General features: G+C 42.8%; 1 protein-coding gene across 11 annotated transcripts in view; it reads right to left on the minus strand.

Moving 5' to 3' along the window:
• Positions 1-13292, minus strand: part of USP54 (ubiquitin specific peptidase 54) — a 140291-nt gene that overhangs the window by 91232 nt on the left and 35767 nt on the right. For 9 of the 11 annotated variants that reach the window (XM_066348825.1, XM_066348824.1, XM_066348823.1 and 6 more), the window contains exon 1: positions 2369-2514. The exons of the other annotated variants lie outside the window; for them this stretch is intronic. The gene's annotated coding sequence lies outside the window, so the exon portion shown is untranslated. Of the gene's footprint in view, positions 1-2368; positions 2515-13292 lie in introns of those variants that run through there. 11 annotated transcript variants of the gene reach the window in all.

Below are 13292 nucleotides of genomic sequence, written 5' to 3' on the forward strand. Positions count from 1 at the left end.
TCCTACATCTTCCCAGTCCTAACTAATACTAGTAATATTTTTCACACAGGAAATCTGTTTGAAGAAGCCATTCTACTGGCAACTTATATAGTAGCAATAGATACTAATGATAGTCACACCCTATCAGGAAGGAGAGGTCATTTATATTAATTCATTACCCAAAGGGCTAAATACCATTTCCCACCAATGGGAACTTAATTTCTCCCTCCCAGGAACTTTTATTAGTATTTAACCAGTATATCAGTATATTATTAGAATACAATGTAGAAAGTTACATTGCTTTACACTCAACAGATGTGCAATACTTGTTAAATAAAAGAATAAATGAAGAACTAAGTTTTGTGAAACACATTTTTTGGTTTAGTGATAACTTAGCTATAAGCATGACCAGTCACTTCTCTATCTCCTTCTTGAATCTACTGTCTGAATCATATCATAACTAATTCATATCTTGTGTTTCCAAAAGGTTTATGAAAGAAAGATATTCTACTTTATGACCAGTAGGACAAACACAACATTCTTTCTCAAACAAACTGCTAATACTGCCAAACTAGTTAAGAGCTGTGGTTAAAGAAATGAGAATCAACAGTAATTATATTATGTTCCTGGATAGCAAAATGATAACTATGAGTTCTGTAGAGTTGCACTATATTATTCTCTGGTTCAATAATTTAGAACCATATACATATATTTTTTTTGCCTAATTTTTAAAGTACTATGGCTTTTTAAACTTAAATGCTTGAAAACAACTATGCACTACTTATGAATCATTATAAACACACCACTACCCAAATTATTTCATCACAAACAATAATGAAAGCACGATGACTCTTATTAACAAGAGGAAAATAGGAAGGGAAGCCAATGACAGCACTGGCTTGACTCATGTCTGCTGGAGAACAACTGGTACTGAATGGTACAAGCAACTCCAGTGTGACAGACCAAGCACATGACTGGGAAGGTAACAGAGGATACCAAGGAAAAAAGGGGAGCTACAAACAATCCGTCCTCTGAAGGGGAAGGAGGTAGAAGGATGGGCAGGGATCTGCTGAAATCTACTCTAAAAGCAATACTCAATTAAAAACATACCAGACTCCAGGTTTTGAGCCATTTCAAACTACTTACAACTGAGAGGTCTTCATCAAGTTACTTGACCTCTCCAGCTCTTTGAGCTGTAAAAATTATAATAATAGTAGCCACCATTTAGTGAACACCAATTCAATGCTAGGCACTGGACATATGGTATATCTTTTAATTCTCATAATTAATCTACAAAGCAGAGATTGTTTTCCTAACTTTGCAGAAAAGCACACCCCATGTCCTTTCTATCTATGCACTGACTGCTTCCCAGTGGGATAATATTACCTGCTTGGCAGAGTTGTCATGGGAGCTAGAAGCAAAACACTTAGCACAGGAACTAGTACCTGCCACATAGTAGGAGCTCAGGAAAAATTATTGTACAAATGACTTGAATTAAGTGATTCAACTGAACAGTAATAAAAACCCACGAACAAGTTTTCTCTCAGAATGTCTACCATGAAAGTGGATTTTAATTAGCAGTACATCTAGAGAACCCAATGCTCCAACTTATAACTCTTTGAAATACCAAAGTATTATCCATTCTGTGTCAAAAATAACAACACAAGAGAGAGAGAGAGAGAGTTTCTGTTTTAGTTGAGGATCAAAACATAAAATCCAAGAAAACAGAATGGTATGAAAGTGATATCTGACTGAATCTGAACACCCAATATTAAATATTTTACTTTCAAAAGGATCTCAAGCCTCAAGGGAGCAGGTGCTAATGAACAAATCTAACTTACCAAAAATAATTCCCAGAAGTATCTGTTACCCTGAAGTACTAAGAAAACAATTTCCCAGACTTGACAACAAATTGCCAAATTCTTAGTGAATTTTGCCAACAACATTCTGCTGAGAGGAAGAAGGAATCCTTCTGATTCTGGAAGAAAATGCTCCTTTCCACCTTAGCCACAAAATAAGATTTTTTTTTTTTCATTATTATTTTTACCACTATGTAAATACTGAAAATATGCATGAAGAAATCACAAGTAACCTTCTATTTGAAGAAAATTTAAAATACTAAAGCCCACATCCTTGTCTTTAATTCTAACAAGCTCAAGAAAATCCATGAGAATGGCTTTTTAAGCCAATAATAAAAATCAAATTACCCAAGTTTTAAAGGGAAGAGCGAAACAAGTCAGCATAAAAGAAGCCTCCAACAAGTTGAGACGGTAGTTAAAACCGCAGCATCTAAGTTTGAAATGTTGCTGTTAAAGGCAAACACTTCACAAAGACTTACCAGTTCCGTAAATTCCTGTCTACCTAGTTTTACCACAAGAAAAATACTTACTTAAAATCACACTTAACCTCCAGCAAAAGGCCTCTAGCAATCACGAGGGGGTATTCCTGGGGCAAGGGATACAGGAATGGGGTGGGACAAGGGAAGGGCTCGAGTTGTGCTGAGGGAAGGGTTGGAGGGAGGAGGCAACTGCAGCCAGCAACAATGGGAAACTGTGGATCTAAGCCGTAGGTTTCCCACAGAACAGGGAAACAGGGAAAGAGCAATTCTTTTCACTACCTACTCAGCACTGACAGTTCTCGATAAAACTAAAAAGGTGGAGCCCCAATTAAATGCAAACAAAGTAAACTTTAAAAACTAGCCAAAAGTAACTTAAAAGGACATAGCACAAATTTCATAGAGATTTAACAAAAACAATTAGGAGGCTGTTTCCTCCAGAGGCATTCCTGATGACAAAGGTCAGCAATATAACAATAAGGCTTGCAGGGTGGCAGCTGCTTCCAAAAGCAGGGCCAGCAGTAAAAACAGTCCTTTGCACCAGAGTCAAAAGGAGCACTAAAAGACACTTTCCTAGGGCTTTGGTGAATAGTTAAAACAATGTCATTATTTGAATCCTTAAGTTAGGATTCCAAGACTGTCAGGACTTAAATCATTTTAATAGGCAAAATTCCTCCAACTCTTTTAACCAGTACATACTCTTACAGAAAAATATTGTGCACAAATTAAAAAAAGAAAAGAAATATATTGTGTAAACTGAGTTGTTTGGTTCAAAAATGAATTTAGAATGCATGGGATTGCAAATGTTCCCAACTCCAAAGGGTGGTGAAAAGATCTCCACCCTTCTATCAAGGGAAGAGGCCAAGTTATATCCTGGGAACAAACAGCAGGCAGGGTCCTGTCCCCAAACATGTCATCAGTCAGCCTAGTAGGACTTACATCTGTAGGCAGCGCACAAAAGCCCCAGGGATCAATGTAAGGTTGGTGGGCAATGGGGAAAGGTCATGTGAGAAACCAGACCCGGGAACTTTGGCTAGAACTGCCCACATCCATTCGCTCCAAAAGAAACTTCCCAGGGCCCTGGCCGGTTGGCTCAGTGGTAGAGCGTCGGCCTGGCATGTAGAAGTCCTGGGTTCGATTCCCGGCCAGGGCACACAGGAGAAGCGCCCATTTTGCTTCTCCACCCCTCCCCCTCTCCTTCCTCTCTGTCTCTCTCTTCCCCTCCCGCAGCCGAGGCTCCATTGGAGCAAAGATGGCCCGGGCGCTGGGGATGGCTCCTTGGCCTCTGCCCCAGGCGCTAGAGTGGCTCTGGTTGTGGCAGAGCAACGCCCCGGAGGGGCAGAGCGTCGCCCCCTGGTGGGCGTGCCGGGTGGATCCCGGTCGGGCGCATGCGGGAGTCTGTCTGACTGTCTCTCCCGGTTTCTAGCTTCAGAAAAATACAAAAAAAAAAAAAAGAAAGAAACTTCCCAGGAGTCCTTGGGAAAAGAGCAGCCCTCTGTCAGCCAGTGAAATTTCACCACATCATATTAACTCGACCACCCTAGACGAGACCCTTTAAATATCCCCCCACGCGGGTCACCCCATGCGACTTCCCCAGCTTCTGTCCTCAGGACCAGGGAACCTCATCAGGCGGGATGCGCTCTATACTCAATAAAGTCTTCGCTTATCCACACTTTGTGGCTACACCCTTCCTTCTTCCTCGGCAGGGAAAAATACCTTACATTTGGTGCCGAAACCTGGGAGGAGTTGAAGTCCGCAAGGACTGCTCCTCTTCCCTTCCCCTCTGAGAAACAACCAGGACCTCCGACCTTCCACCCACTTCGGCACACGGTGTGGTAAGTCCCCTGCCTCTAACCTTCCCTCAGTTCTTTCCCCAAGACTCCCGTCCAAAACCACAGCTGCGTCAGGGAACTCTTCCGTTCCATTCCAAGTGCGTGTGTGCCTGTGAAGACGTCCCAAACATATCCACTTTACTTATCCGTCCAATAGCCAGAGCTTGAGTTGCAGGACGCCAATACTCAACTCTGACCACTCCGAGAACTGAGAATGGCCGTGGGGGCACAGGAATCTAAACCTAATTCAAAAACACTCCTGGAGTTGCCTTATCCGGAATCTCTCCCTCCCTAAAGAAGAAGAAACTGTTCTTCTTCTCCGCTGTGGCGAGGCCACAGAACCCACCGGATAACCAGACCAGGTGACCTCCTGAAAGGACTTTTGATTTTAACATCCTCAACAATTTAACTATCGCCAAAAGAACTGGGAACTGGTTAGAGATCCCTTACATTCAGGGCCTCTAGTATTTGCGCTCCCGTCCTAATCTCTGTGCCACCTGTTCTACCACGCAGGCCCGTTTTGGCCAGAGAAACTTCATGTAAACCCTCCACTCGATCTTTCTTCCTTCACCCAACTCCCAATTCTCTCCCCCTCCTGCCTGACCCCTGGGGGCACCCCTCTCTCAGGACCCCTCTCTGGTCTTTCTGTGGACCTCTTCACTTGTGTCTCTTCCCTCCAAGAGCCCCCTCTGCTCCCTTCGCAGGATCCTGTTTCTCATTCACCTGCAAATAGCATTCTCTCTTTCTCCTCCCCTCCTGGCCAGGGGCCCCTCCCTTCTCCACTGTGTTCTTAAGCCCCTCCTCTGTCAGGCCATTCTCAGCCTGCCATTGGCCCTTACACCGGTTTGCAGGACACCCAACCCCAGTTTTCTTGCAGGAAGTTCTGGCCCTGTCTTGACTCTGGCTCCAGTGTTTCCTGCCAGATCTGGGTGTCCGGCTCCCCAGGAGTCCACCTCCTCTTATTCTCAAGCCCAAACCCCTATCTGGGACCTGTGAACATGGCATTTAAAGTTTTTAATGGTCACTGCTAGTAGGAACAGGCCAAGGCTGCTCGCCAGGCCCACATACAGTAGAAGGTAACACTCCAAACCCAGGCTCTTGTGGCAGTCCTAAGGCCGGCAGAGCAACAGGGGCAAGGCACAGGAAGTGCCTGACCCAAGTCCAAGCCACAAAGAGGAATCCCCACCAGGAGCTTGCTTTAAATATGGCAAGCAGGGTCACTGGTCTCGGCAGGGCACCTGCCTGCAGCTGCCCACTGAGCCCTGCCCTGATTGCAAGCAGCCCGGTCACTGGCAGAGCAATTGCCCCTTTTGGGCAACAGGCTTTTCCTCAGTGCCTCTATGTGGAGGACAAGCCAGCCAGACAGGCCTACCACTTGAACTAGTAGACCTCATGGACGACTGACATGGCCTGGACTCAGAAACCTACATCACCCGCACCAAACCACGAGTAATGCTATACATAACGGGTAAGTCCATCTCATTTCTTGTGGACATGGGGGCTGCCTTCTCTGTTTTGCCATCATACTCTGGACCTCTAAGTCCCTCACAGGTCTCGGTTATGGGAGTAGATGGGACCCCTTCTTTTCCCCTTCATATGCCACTCCTAACATGCAGTTTTGCCTCAAGCTTGCCTCCATGCAGGACCGCTGGCAGTCGGAACCACTGGGCCCTACCCATCTCCGGCTCACCAAAAGGCTGGACCCTGCAGATCTTCCTATTGCTCCTCTTTTTTTTTAAATCCTTACAAGAACACATTTGTGAAGTTTCTCGAGTCACGGTCAAATAGATATTCCTCCCGACTCCCCTCAAAACCACCACCTTACAACCTCCCATACCCATGACACCCCTAACCAGCAGGAAGTAGCCAGACAAATAATGGTGCCCCTATTTAACACAAAAGGTTGGAATGTAAGGTTGGTGGGCAATGGGGAAAGGTCATGTGAGAAACCAGACCCGGGAACTTTGGCTAGAACTGCCCACATCCATTCGCGCCAAAAGAAACTTCCCAGGAGTCCTTGGGAAAAGAGCAGCCCTCTGTCAGCCAGTGAGATTTCACCACGTCATATTAACTCGACCACCCTAGACGAGACCCTTTAAATATCCCCCACACGGGTCACCCCATGTGACTTCCCTAGCCTCTGTTCTTGGGATCAGGGAACCTCGTCAGGTGGGATGTGCTCTGTACTCAATAAAGCTTTTGCTTATCCACACTTCGTGGCTACGCCCTTCCTTCTTCCTCAACGGGGAAAAATACCTTACAATCAACACACACTCTTCAATGTATTACTCCCAGTTATAAAACAGAAAACAGTTTTATTGAAAGGAGTTGTTTTATAAGCATATTAATGAAAAAAAACTCATCAGCAGAATCCTTGCTAAATATGAAGGTCTGCTGTATTTCTATAGGTTAAGAAAAATATATAGGAGTTGATTTTTTTTTTTAAGACTTAATTAAGAGTTATTGGAAATTCAACAGATGCAGGCACTGCCCAAAATTAATTAAGCTCTTAGATTTTAACAATATACTAAACTAAAGTAGTCCTTTGGCAACAGGGAAAATACTAAAAAGAATTTTTTTAGAGGAAACAAGAGCCCTGGCCAGCTAACTCAGAGCATTGTCCCAATAAACCAAGGTATGGGTTCAATCTCTGGTCATGCACATACAAGAATCAACCAATAAGTGCATAAATAAGTGCAGCAACAAATCAATGTCTCTCTCTCACTCTCTTTAAAATCAATCAATAAAAAAAAATATATTATTCATTTTCTTTTACTAATATTAGCCTTCTCTCTCTTTTCCAGAGCATGTCTGCACCTTTCTTCCCTCTTTTGTCTCTCAAGGCGCATATCTCTACCTCTCTCCTAAGCTCCAAGAGCCCTTCCATTGCATATAACTCATTTCCTGAAACCAATTCTTCTATGCTTCACTTCTACCTCTGTGATTTTCTTCTTTTTTTCTCTCTTAAGTGAGAAGCGTGGAAACAGAGAGACAGATTCCTGCACACACGTCAATCGGGATCTACCCAGCAAGCCCCCTATGGGGCTATGCTCTGCACATCTGTGGTGGTTGCTCCATTGCTCGGCAACCAAACTATTTTAGTGCCTGAGGTGAGGTCATGGAGCCAGCCTCAGCGCCCAGGGCCAACTTGCTCCAACTGAGCTGAGCCATGGCTGTGGGAGGGAAAGAGAGAGAGATAAGGAGAGAGAGGAGGAGGGGTGAAAAGCAGATGGTCACTTCTCCTGTGTGCCTTGACCAGAAATTGAACCATGGGACATCCACACACTGGGCAGATGCTCTACCACTGAGCCAACCAGCCAGGGCCCCTCTGTGACTTTCTAAATAAACTTTCTCTTTATAGTTTGAGTCTTGACCTGAATGTTTTCTGTTTTCTCAGCCAAAACTCGAATACCAAAATGCTGAACTGAGGTCTAACACCTGGTGCCACTCTGCCATCAACAGTTATGCTTCAGAAAGGTCTGGAAAAGGTAGTTACTGACATTCCAAGGGTAAGTTATCTTAGCACAAAAACAATGGACAGGGCTCATGTAAGGTAAAGAGTAACCTTTTCTAAAGAAGCTATATACCTGGGACTTGACTATCCACCATGACCTGCCCCATTCAATCCCTAGTCAGGGCACATACAGGAACAGATCGACATTCCTCTCTCTTTCTCTCTCTAAAATCAATAAATAGAAATTAAGAAGAAAAAAAACACAACCATATACACTGCATCAAAAAAGAATACTTAGAAATACATTTAACCAAGGATTTAAAAGATCTCTATTTGGAAAATTATAAGACACTAAAGAAATAAATTAAAGAAGATACAAATAAGTGGAAGTACATACCATGTCATGAATAGGAAGAATTAACATCATTAAAATATCCATACTACCCAAAGCAATCAACAGATTCAACACAATTCCTGTCAAGATATCAATGGTGTATTTCACAGAACTAGAACAAATATCACAAAAATGTATATAGATCCATAAAAAAACCAACATAGATACAGCAATCCTGAGAAAAAACAAAGATGGAGGAATCATGCTACCTTATATCAAACTATTCACAAAGCCATAGTAATCAAAACAGCATGGTACTGACATAAAAACAGACGTATAATCAATGAAACATAATAGAGAGCCCAGAAGTAAACCTATGCCTTTACAGTCAATTAATATTTGACAAAGGAGGCACGAACAGTCAATGGGGTAAAGATAGTCTATTCAATATATGGTGTTGAAAAAATTGAATAGGTACATGCAAAAGAAAAACGAAACTAAACCACCAACTTACACCAAACACATGAATAAACAAAATAAATAAAACACTTAAATGGTAGTCATGCAACTATAAATATCACAGAAGAAAACACAGGCAGTAGAATCTCAGACATCTCTTGTAGCAACATTTTTGCTGATACATTTTCTCAGGTAAGTAAAACAAAGGAAAAATTAAACAAATGAAAATACATCAAACTAAAAAGCTTTTGCACAGCAAAAGAAACTATCAACAAAATGACAAGACAACCCACTCAATGGGAGAACATATATGTTAATACATCTGATAGGGGTTAATAACACTTGCCTGACCAGGTTATGGCACAATATGGAGTGTCAGACTGGGGTGCAAAGGACCCAGGTTTGAAACCCCAAGGTTGCCAGCTTGAGCACAGGCTCATCTGGCTTGAGTACGGGCTCACCAGCTTGAGCACCGGGTCACTGGCTTGAAGCCCAAGGGCGCTGGCTTTGAGCCTGAGGTCACTGGCTTGAGCAAGGGGTCACTCGCTCTGCTGTAGTCCCCCAGTCAAGGCAAATATGAGAAAGCAATCAATGAACAACTAAGGAGCCACAATGAAGAATTGATGCTTCTCATCTCTCTCCCTTCCTGTCTGTCTGTCCCTATCTGTCCCTCTCTCTGTTTCTCTCTCTGTCTCTGACACACACACACACACACACACACACAAACACACACACACACAAACACACACACATACACACACACACACACACACACACACACACACACACAAAGAATTCATAAAATTCAACACCCAGCAAGATAATCCAATCTAAAAATGGGCAAAAGACCTGAATAGACACTTCTCCAAAGAGGAAAATCAAGCCTAACCTGTGGTGGCATAGTGGATAAAGCATCAACCTGGAATGCTGAGGTTGCCAGTTCAAAACCCTGAGCTTGCCTGGTCAAGGCACATATGGGAGTTGATGCTTACAGTTCCTTCCCCCTTCTCTCTCTCCTTCTTTCTCCTCTCTAAAATGAATAAATAAAATCTTTTTAAAAATTGTTTAAAAAAAAGAAGAAAAACAGATGGCCAACAGGCATATGAAAAAATGCTCAATGTCCCTAGTCATCAGAGAAATGCATATTAAAACCACAATGAGATATCACCTGTCAGAACGGCTATCCTCAGTAAATCAGCAAACAAATGCTGGTGAGGGTGTGGAGAAAAAGGAACCCTTATGCAGACTGGTGCAGCCACTATGGAAAGTAGTATGGGGTTACCTTAAAAATTTAAAAATAGAACTGCTTTATGACCCAGCAATTCCACTTCTGGGGATTTATCTGAAACACTAATTCCAAAGAATATGTGCACCCCCATGTTCATTACAGCATTATTTACAATAGCCAATATCTTAAAACAGCCAAGTGTCCATCAGTATATGAGTGAATAAATAAGCTGTGGTACATTTACATAATGGAATACCACACAGCCATAAAAAAGGAAATCTCTCCTTTTACAACAGCATGGATGGACCTCGAGAGCATTATGCTAAGTGAAATAAGTCAGTTAGAGAAAGATAAATACCATAAGATTTTACTTATATGTGGAATCCAATGAACACAATAAACTGATGAATAAAATTGAAACAGAGGCATGAACACATGGAACAGATGGAAAGCTATCAGAGGGGTGGGTGGGTGGTAAGGAGACTGGATGAAGGTGAAGGGATTAACCAAAAAACATAAATAAATGAAGATAGATAAAGACAACAGGGTGTCAATAGCCAGATAGAAAGGGGGGATTGAAATGAGGGCAAAGAGGGCAAAGGGGGGAAAGGGCGATAGAGGGAGGAGGTTTTGCTTGGGGTGGAGGGTGCATAATGCAGGGTATAGATGGTGTTGTATCAAGTTGTACACTTGAAACCTGTATGACTTGGCAAACTGTTATCCCAATAAATTAAAAATAAATTAATTTTTAAAATCCTAGAAGAAGACATAGGCAGTAAAATCTCAGATATTTCTCATAGCAATATTATTTCTAATGTATCACCTTGGTCAGCGAAACAAAGAAAAATAAATGGGACTACATCAAACTAAAAATCTTTGCACAGCAAAGGAAACCATCAATAAAATGAAAATACAACCCACTGAATGGGAGAACGTATTCCTAATGATATATCTTATAAGGCAGGGGTCCCCAAACTTTTTACACAGGGGGCCAGTTCACTGTCCCTCAGACGGTTGGAGGGCCAGACTATAAAAAAAACTATGAACAAATCCCTATGCACATTGTACATATCTTATTTTAAAGTAAAAAAACAAAATGAGAACAAATACAATATTCAAAATAAAGAACAAGTAAATTTAAATCAACAAACTGACCAGTATTTCAATGGGAACTATGCTCCTCTCACCGACCACCAATGAAAGAGGTGCCCCTATCGGAAGTGCGGTGGGGGCCGGATAAATGGCCTCAGGGGGCCGCATGCGGCCCGCGGGCCGTAGTTTGGGGACCCCTGTTATAAGGGGTTAATATCCAAAATTTATAAAGAATTTATAAAACTTTCCTGACCAGGCAGTGGCACAGTGGATAGAGCATCAGCCTGAGACACTGAGGATCCAGGTTTGAAACCCCAAGGTCAATGGCTTGAGTGTGGAGTTGCCAGCTTGAGTGTGGGACCATAGACATGACCCCATGGTAGCTGACGAGCCCAAAGGTTGCTGGCTTGAAGCCCAAGGTCGTTTGCTTGAGCAAGGGGTCACTGGCTCATCTAGAGCCCTCTGGTCAAGGCACATATGAGAAAGCAATCAATGAACAACTAAGGTGCCACAACTATGAATTAATGGTTTTCATCTCTCTTCCTTCCTGTCTGCACACCTCCCCACTGAAAAAATTAAAATCAGCCCTGGCCTGTTGGCACAGTGGTAGAACATCAGCTCAGTGTGTGGATGTCCTGGGTTTGAGTCCCAGTCAGGGCACACAGAAAAAGCGACCATCTGCTTCTCCACCTCTCCCCCCTTTCTCTCTCTCTCTCTTTCTCTCTCTCTCTTCTCTTCCCACAGCCATGGCCCAATTGGTTCAAGCGTGTTGGTCCTGGCTGCTGAGGATAGCTCCACGGGGCCTCTGGGCTTAGGCCCTAAAAATGGCTCCATTGCAAGCATGGCCCAAGATGGGCAGAGCATTGGCCCAATGGGGTTTGCTGGGTGAATCCCGGTTGGGGCACATATGGGAGTCTGTCTCTCTATCTCCTCTCTTCTCACTTGGAAAAGAAGAAAAAAGAATTTCTAAAACTCAACACCAAAAATAAATAAATAAATAAATAAATAATCCAATTAAAAAATGGTCAAAGGCCCTGGCTGGTTGACTCAGTGGACAGAGCATTGGCCTAGCATATGGACATCCCAGGTTTGATTTCCAGCCAGGGCACACAGGAGAAGCAGCCATCTGCTTCTCTCTACCCCCTTTTTCCCCTTCTCTCCCTCTTTCCCTCCTGTAGCCAGTGGCTCAATTTCAAGCATTGGCTGGGCACTGAGGATAGCTTGGCTGATTTGAACATTTGTCCCAGATGGGGGTTGCCCAGTGGATCCCAGTCAGGGTGCATGTGGAAGTCTATGTCTCTATCTTCCCTCCCTCACTTAAAAAAAAAAATGAGCCAAGGATTTGAATAGACATTTCTCAAAAAGAACATACAGATAGCCAACAGACATGTGAAAAAATGCTCAATTTTACTAATCATCAGAGAAATGCAAAGTAAAACCACAATGAGATAGCACGTCACACTTGTCAGAATGGCTATCCTCAATAAATCAGCAAACAATAAGTGCTGGTGGCTATGTGGAGAAAAGAGGACCCTTGTGCACCAATGGTGGGATACAGATCAGTCCAGCCATTGTGGAAAGCAGTATGGGATTACCTTAAAAATTTTAAAATAGGACTGTTTTATGACCCAGCAATTCCACTTCTTGGATTTCTGAAGAAATCCAAAATACTAATTCAAAAGAATATATGCATCCCTATGTTTACCGCAGCATTACTTAAGATAGCCAAGATTTTATTTGGATAAATCCCAAGAGAATTATGCTGAATGATAAAGCCAATCTCAAGAGGTTACTCATCCTTGATTCCATTTATATACATTTGCAAAATGACAAAATTATAGAGATGGAAAATAGACTAATAATTGCCAGGGGTTAGAAATGGAGTAGAAGAGGGAAGAGAGAAACGTAGAACTAGAACTATAAAGGGGTAACACAGGGATCCTTGTCATGATGGAATAGTTCTTAATCTTGATTGTGGTGTTGGTCACAAAAATCTACATGAGTTATACTTACCCAGAACTATACACAGATACAAAGACATAAATGCAAATGAATACATATAAAATTGGTGAACTCTGAATAAGTTCTGAGGATTGTACCAATAGCAATTTACTGGTTTTGATATTCTTTTTTTTTTTTTTTTTTTTTTACAGAGACAGAGCGAGAGTCAGAGAGAGGGATACATAGGGACAGACAGACAGGAACGAAGAGAGATGAGAAGCATCAATCATCAGGTTTTCGTTGCGACACCTTAGTTGCTCATTGATTGCTTTCTCATATGTGCCTTGACCTTGGGCCTTCAGCAGACTGAGTAACCCCTTGCTCAAGTCAGTGACCTTGGGTCCAAGCTGGTAAGCTTTTTGCTCACATCAGATGAGCCCGGGCTCAAGCCGGTGAGCTTGGGGTCTCGAACCTGGGTCTTCCGCATCCCAGTATGACGCTTTATCCACTGCACCACTGCCTGGTCAGGCTGGTTTTGATATTCTATCATATAATACGTTATCTAAGGCAGTAGTCCCCAACCATTTTTGGGCCACAGACTGGTTTAATGTCAGAAAATATTTTCACGGACTGGCCTT

This window comes from Saccopteryx leptura, chromosome 9 (genome assembly GCF_036850995.1).
Source record: "Saccopteryx leptura isolate mSacLep1 chromosome 9, mSacLep1_pri_phased_curated, whole genome shotgun sequence".
Lineage (NCBI taxonomy): Eukaryota > Metazoa > Chordata > Mammalia > Chiroptera > Emballonuridae > Saccopteryx > Saccopteryx leptura.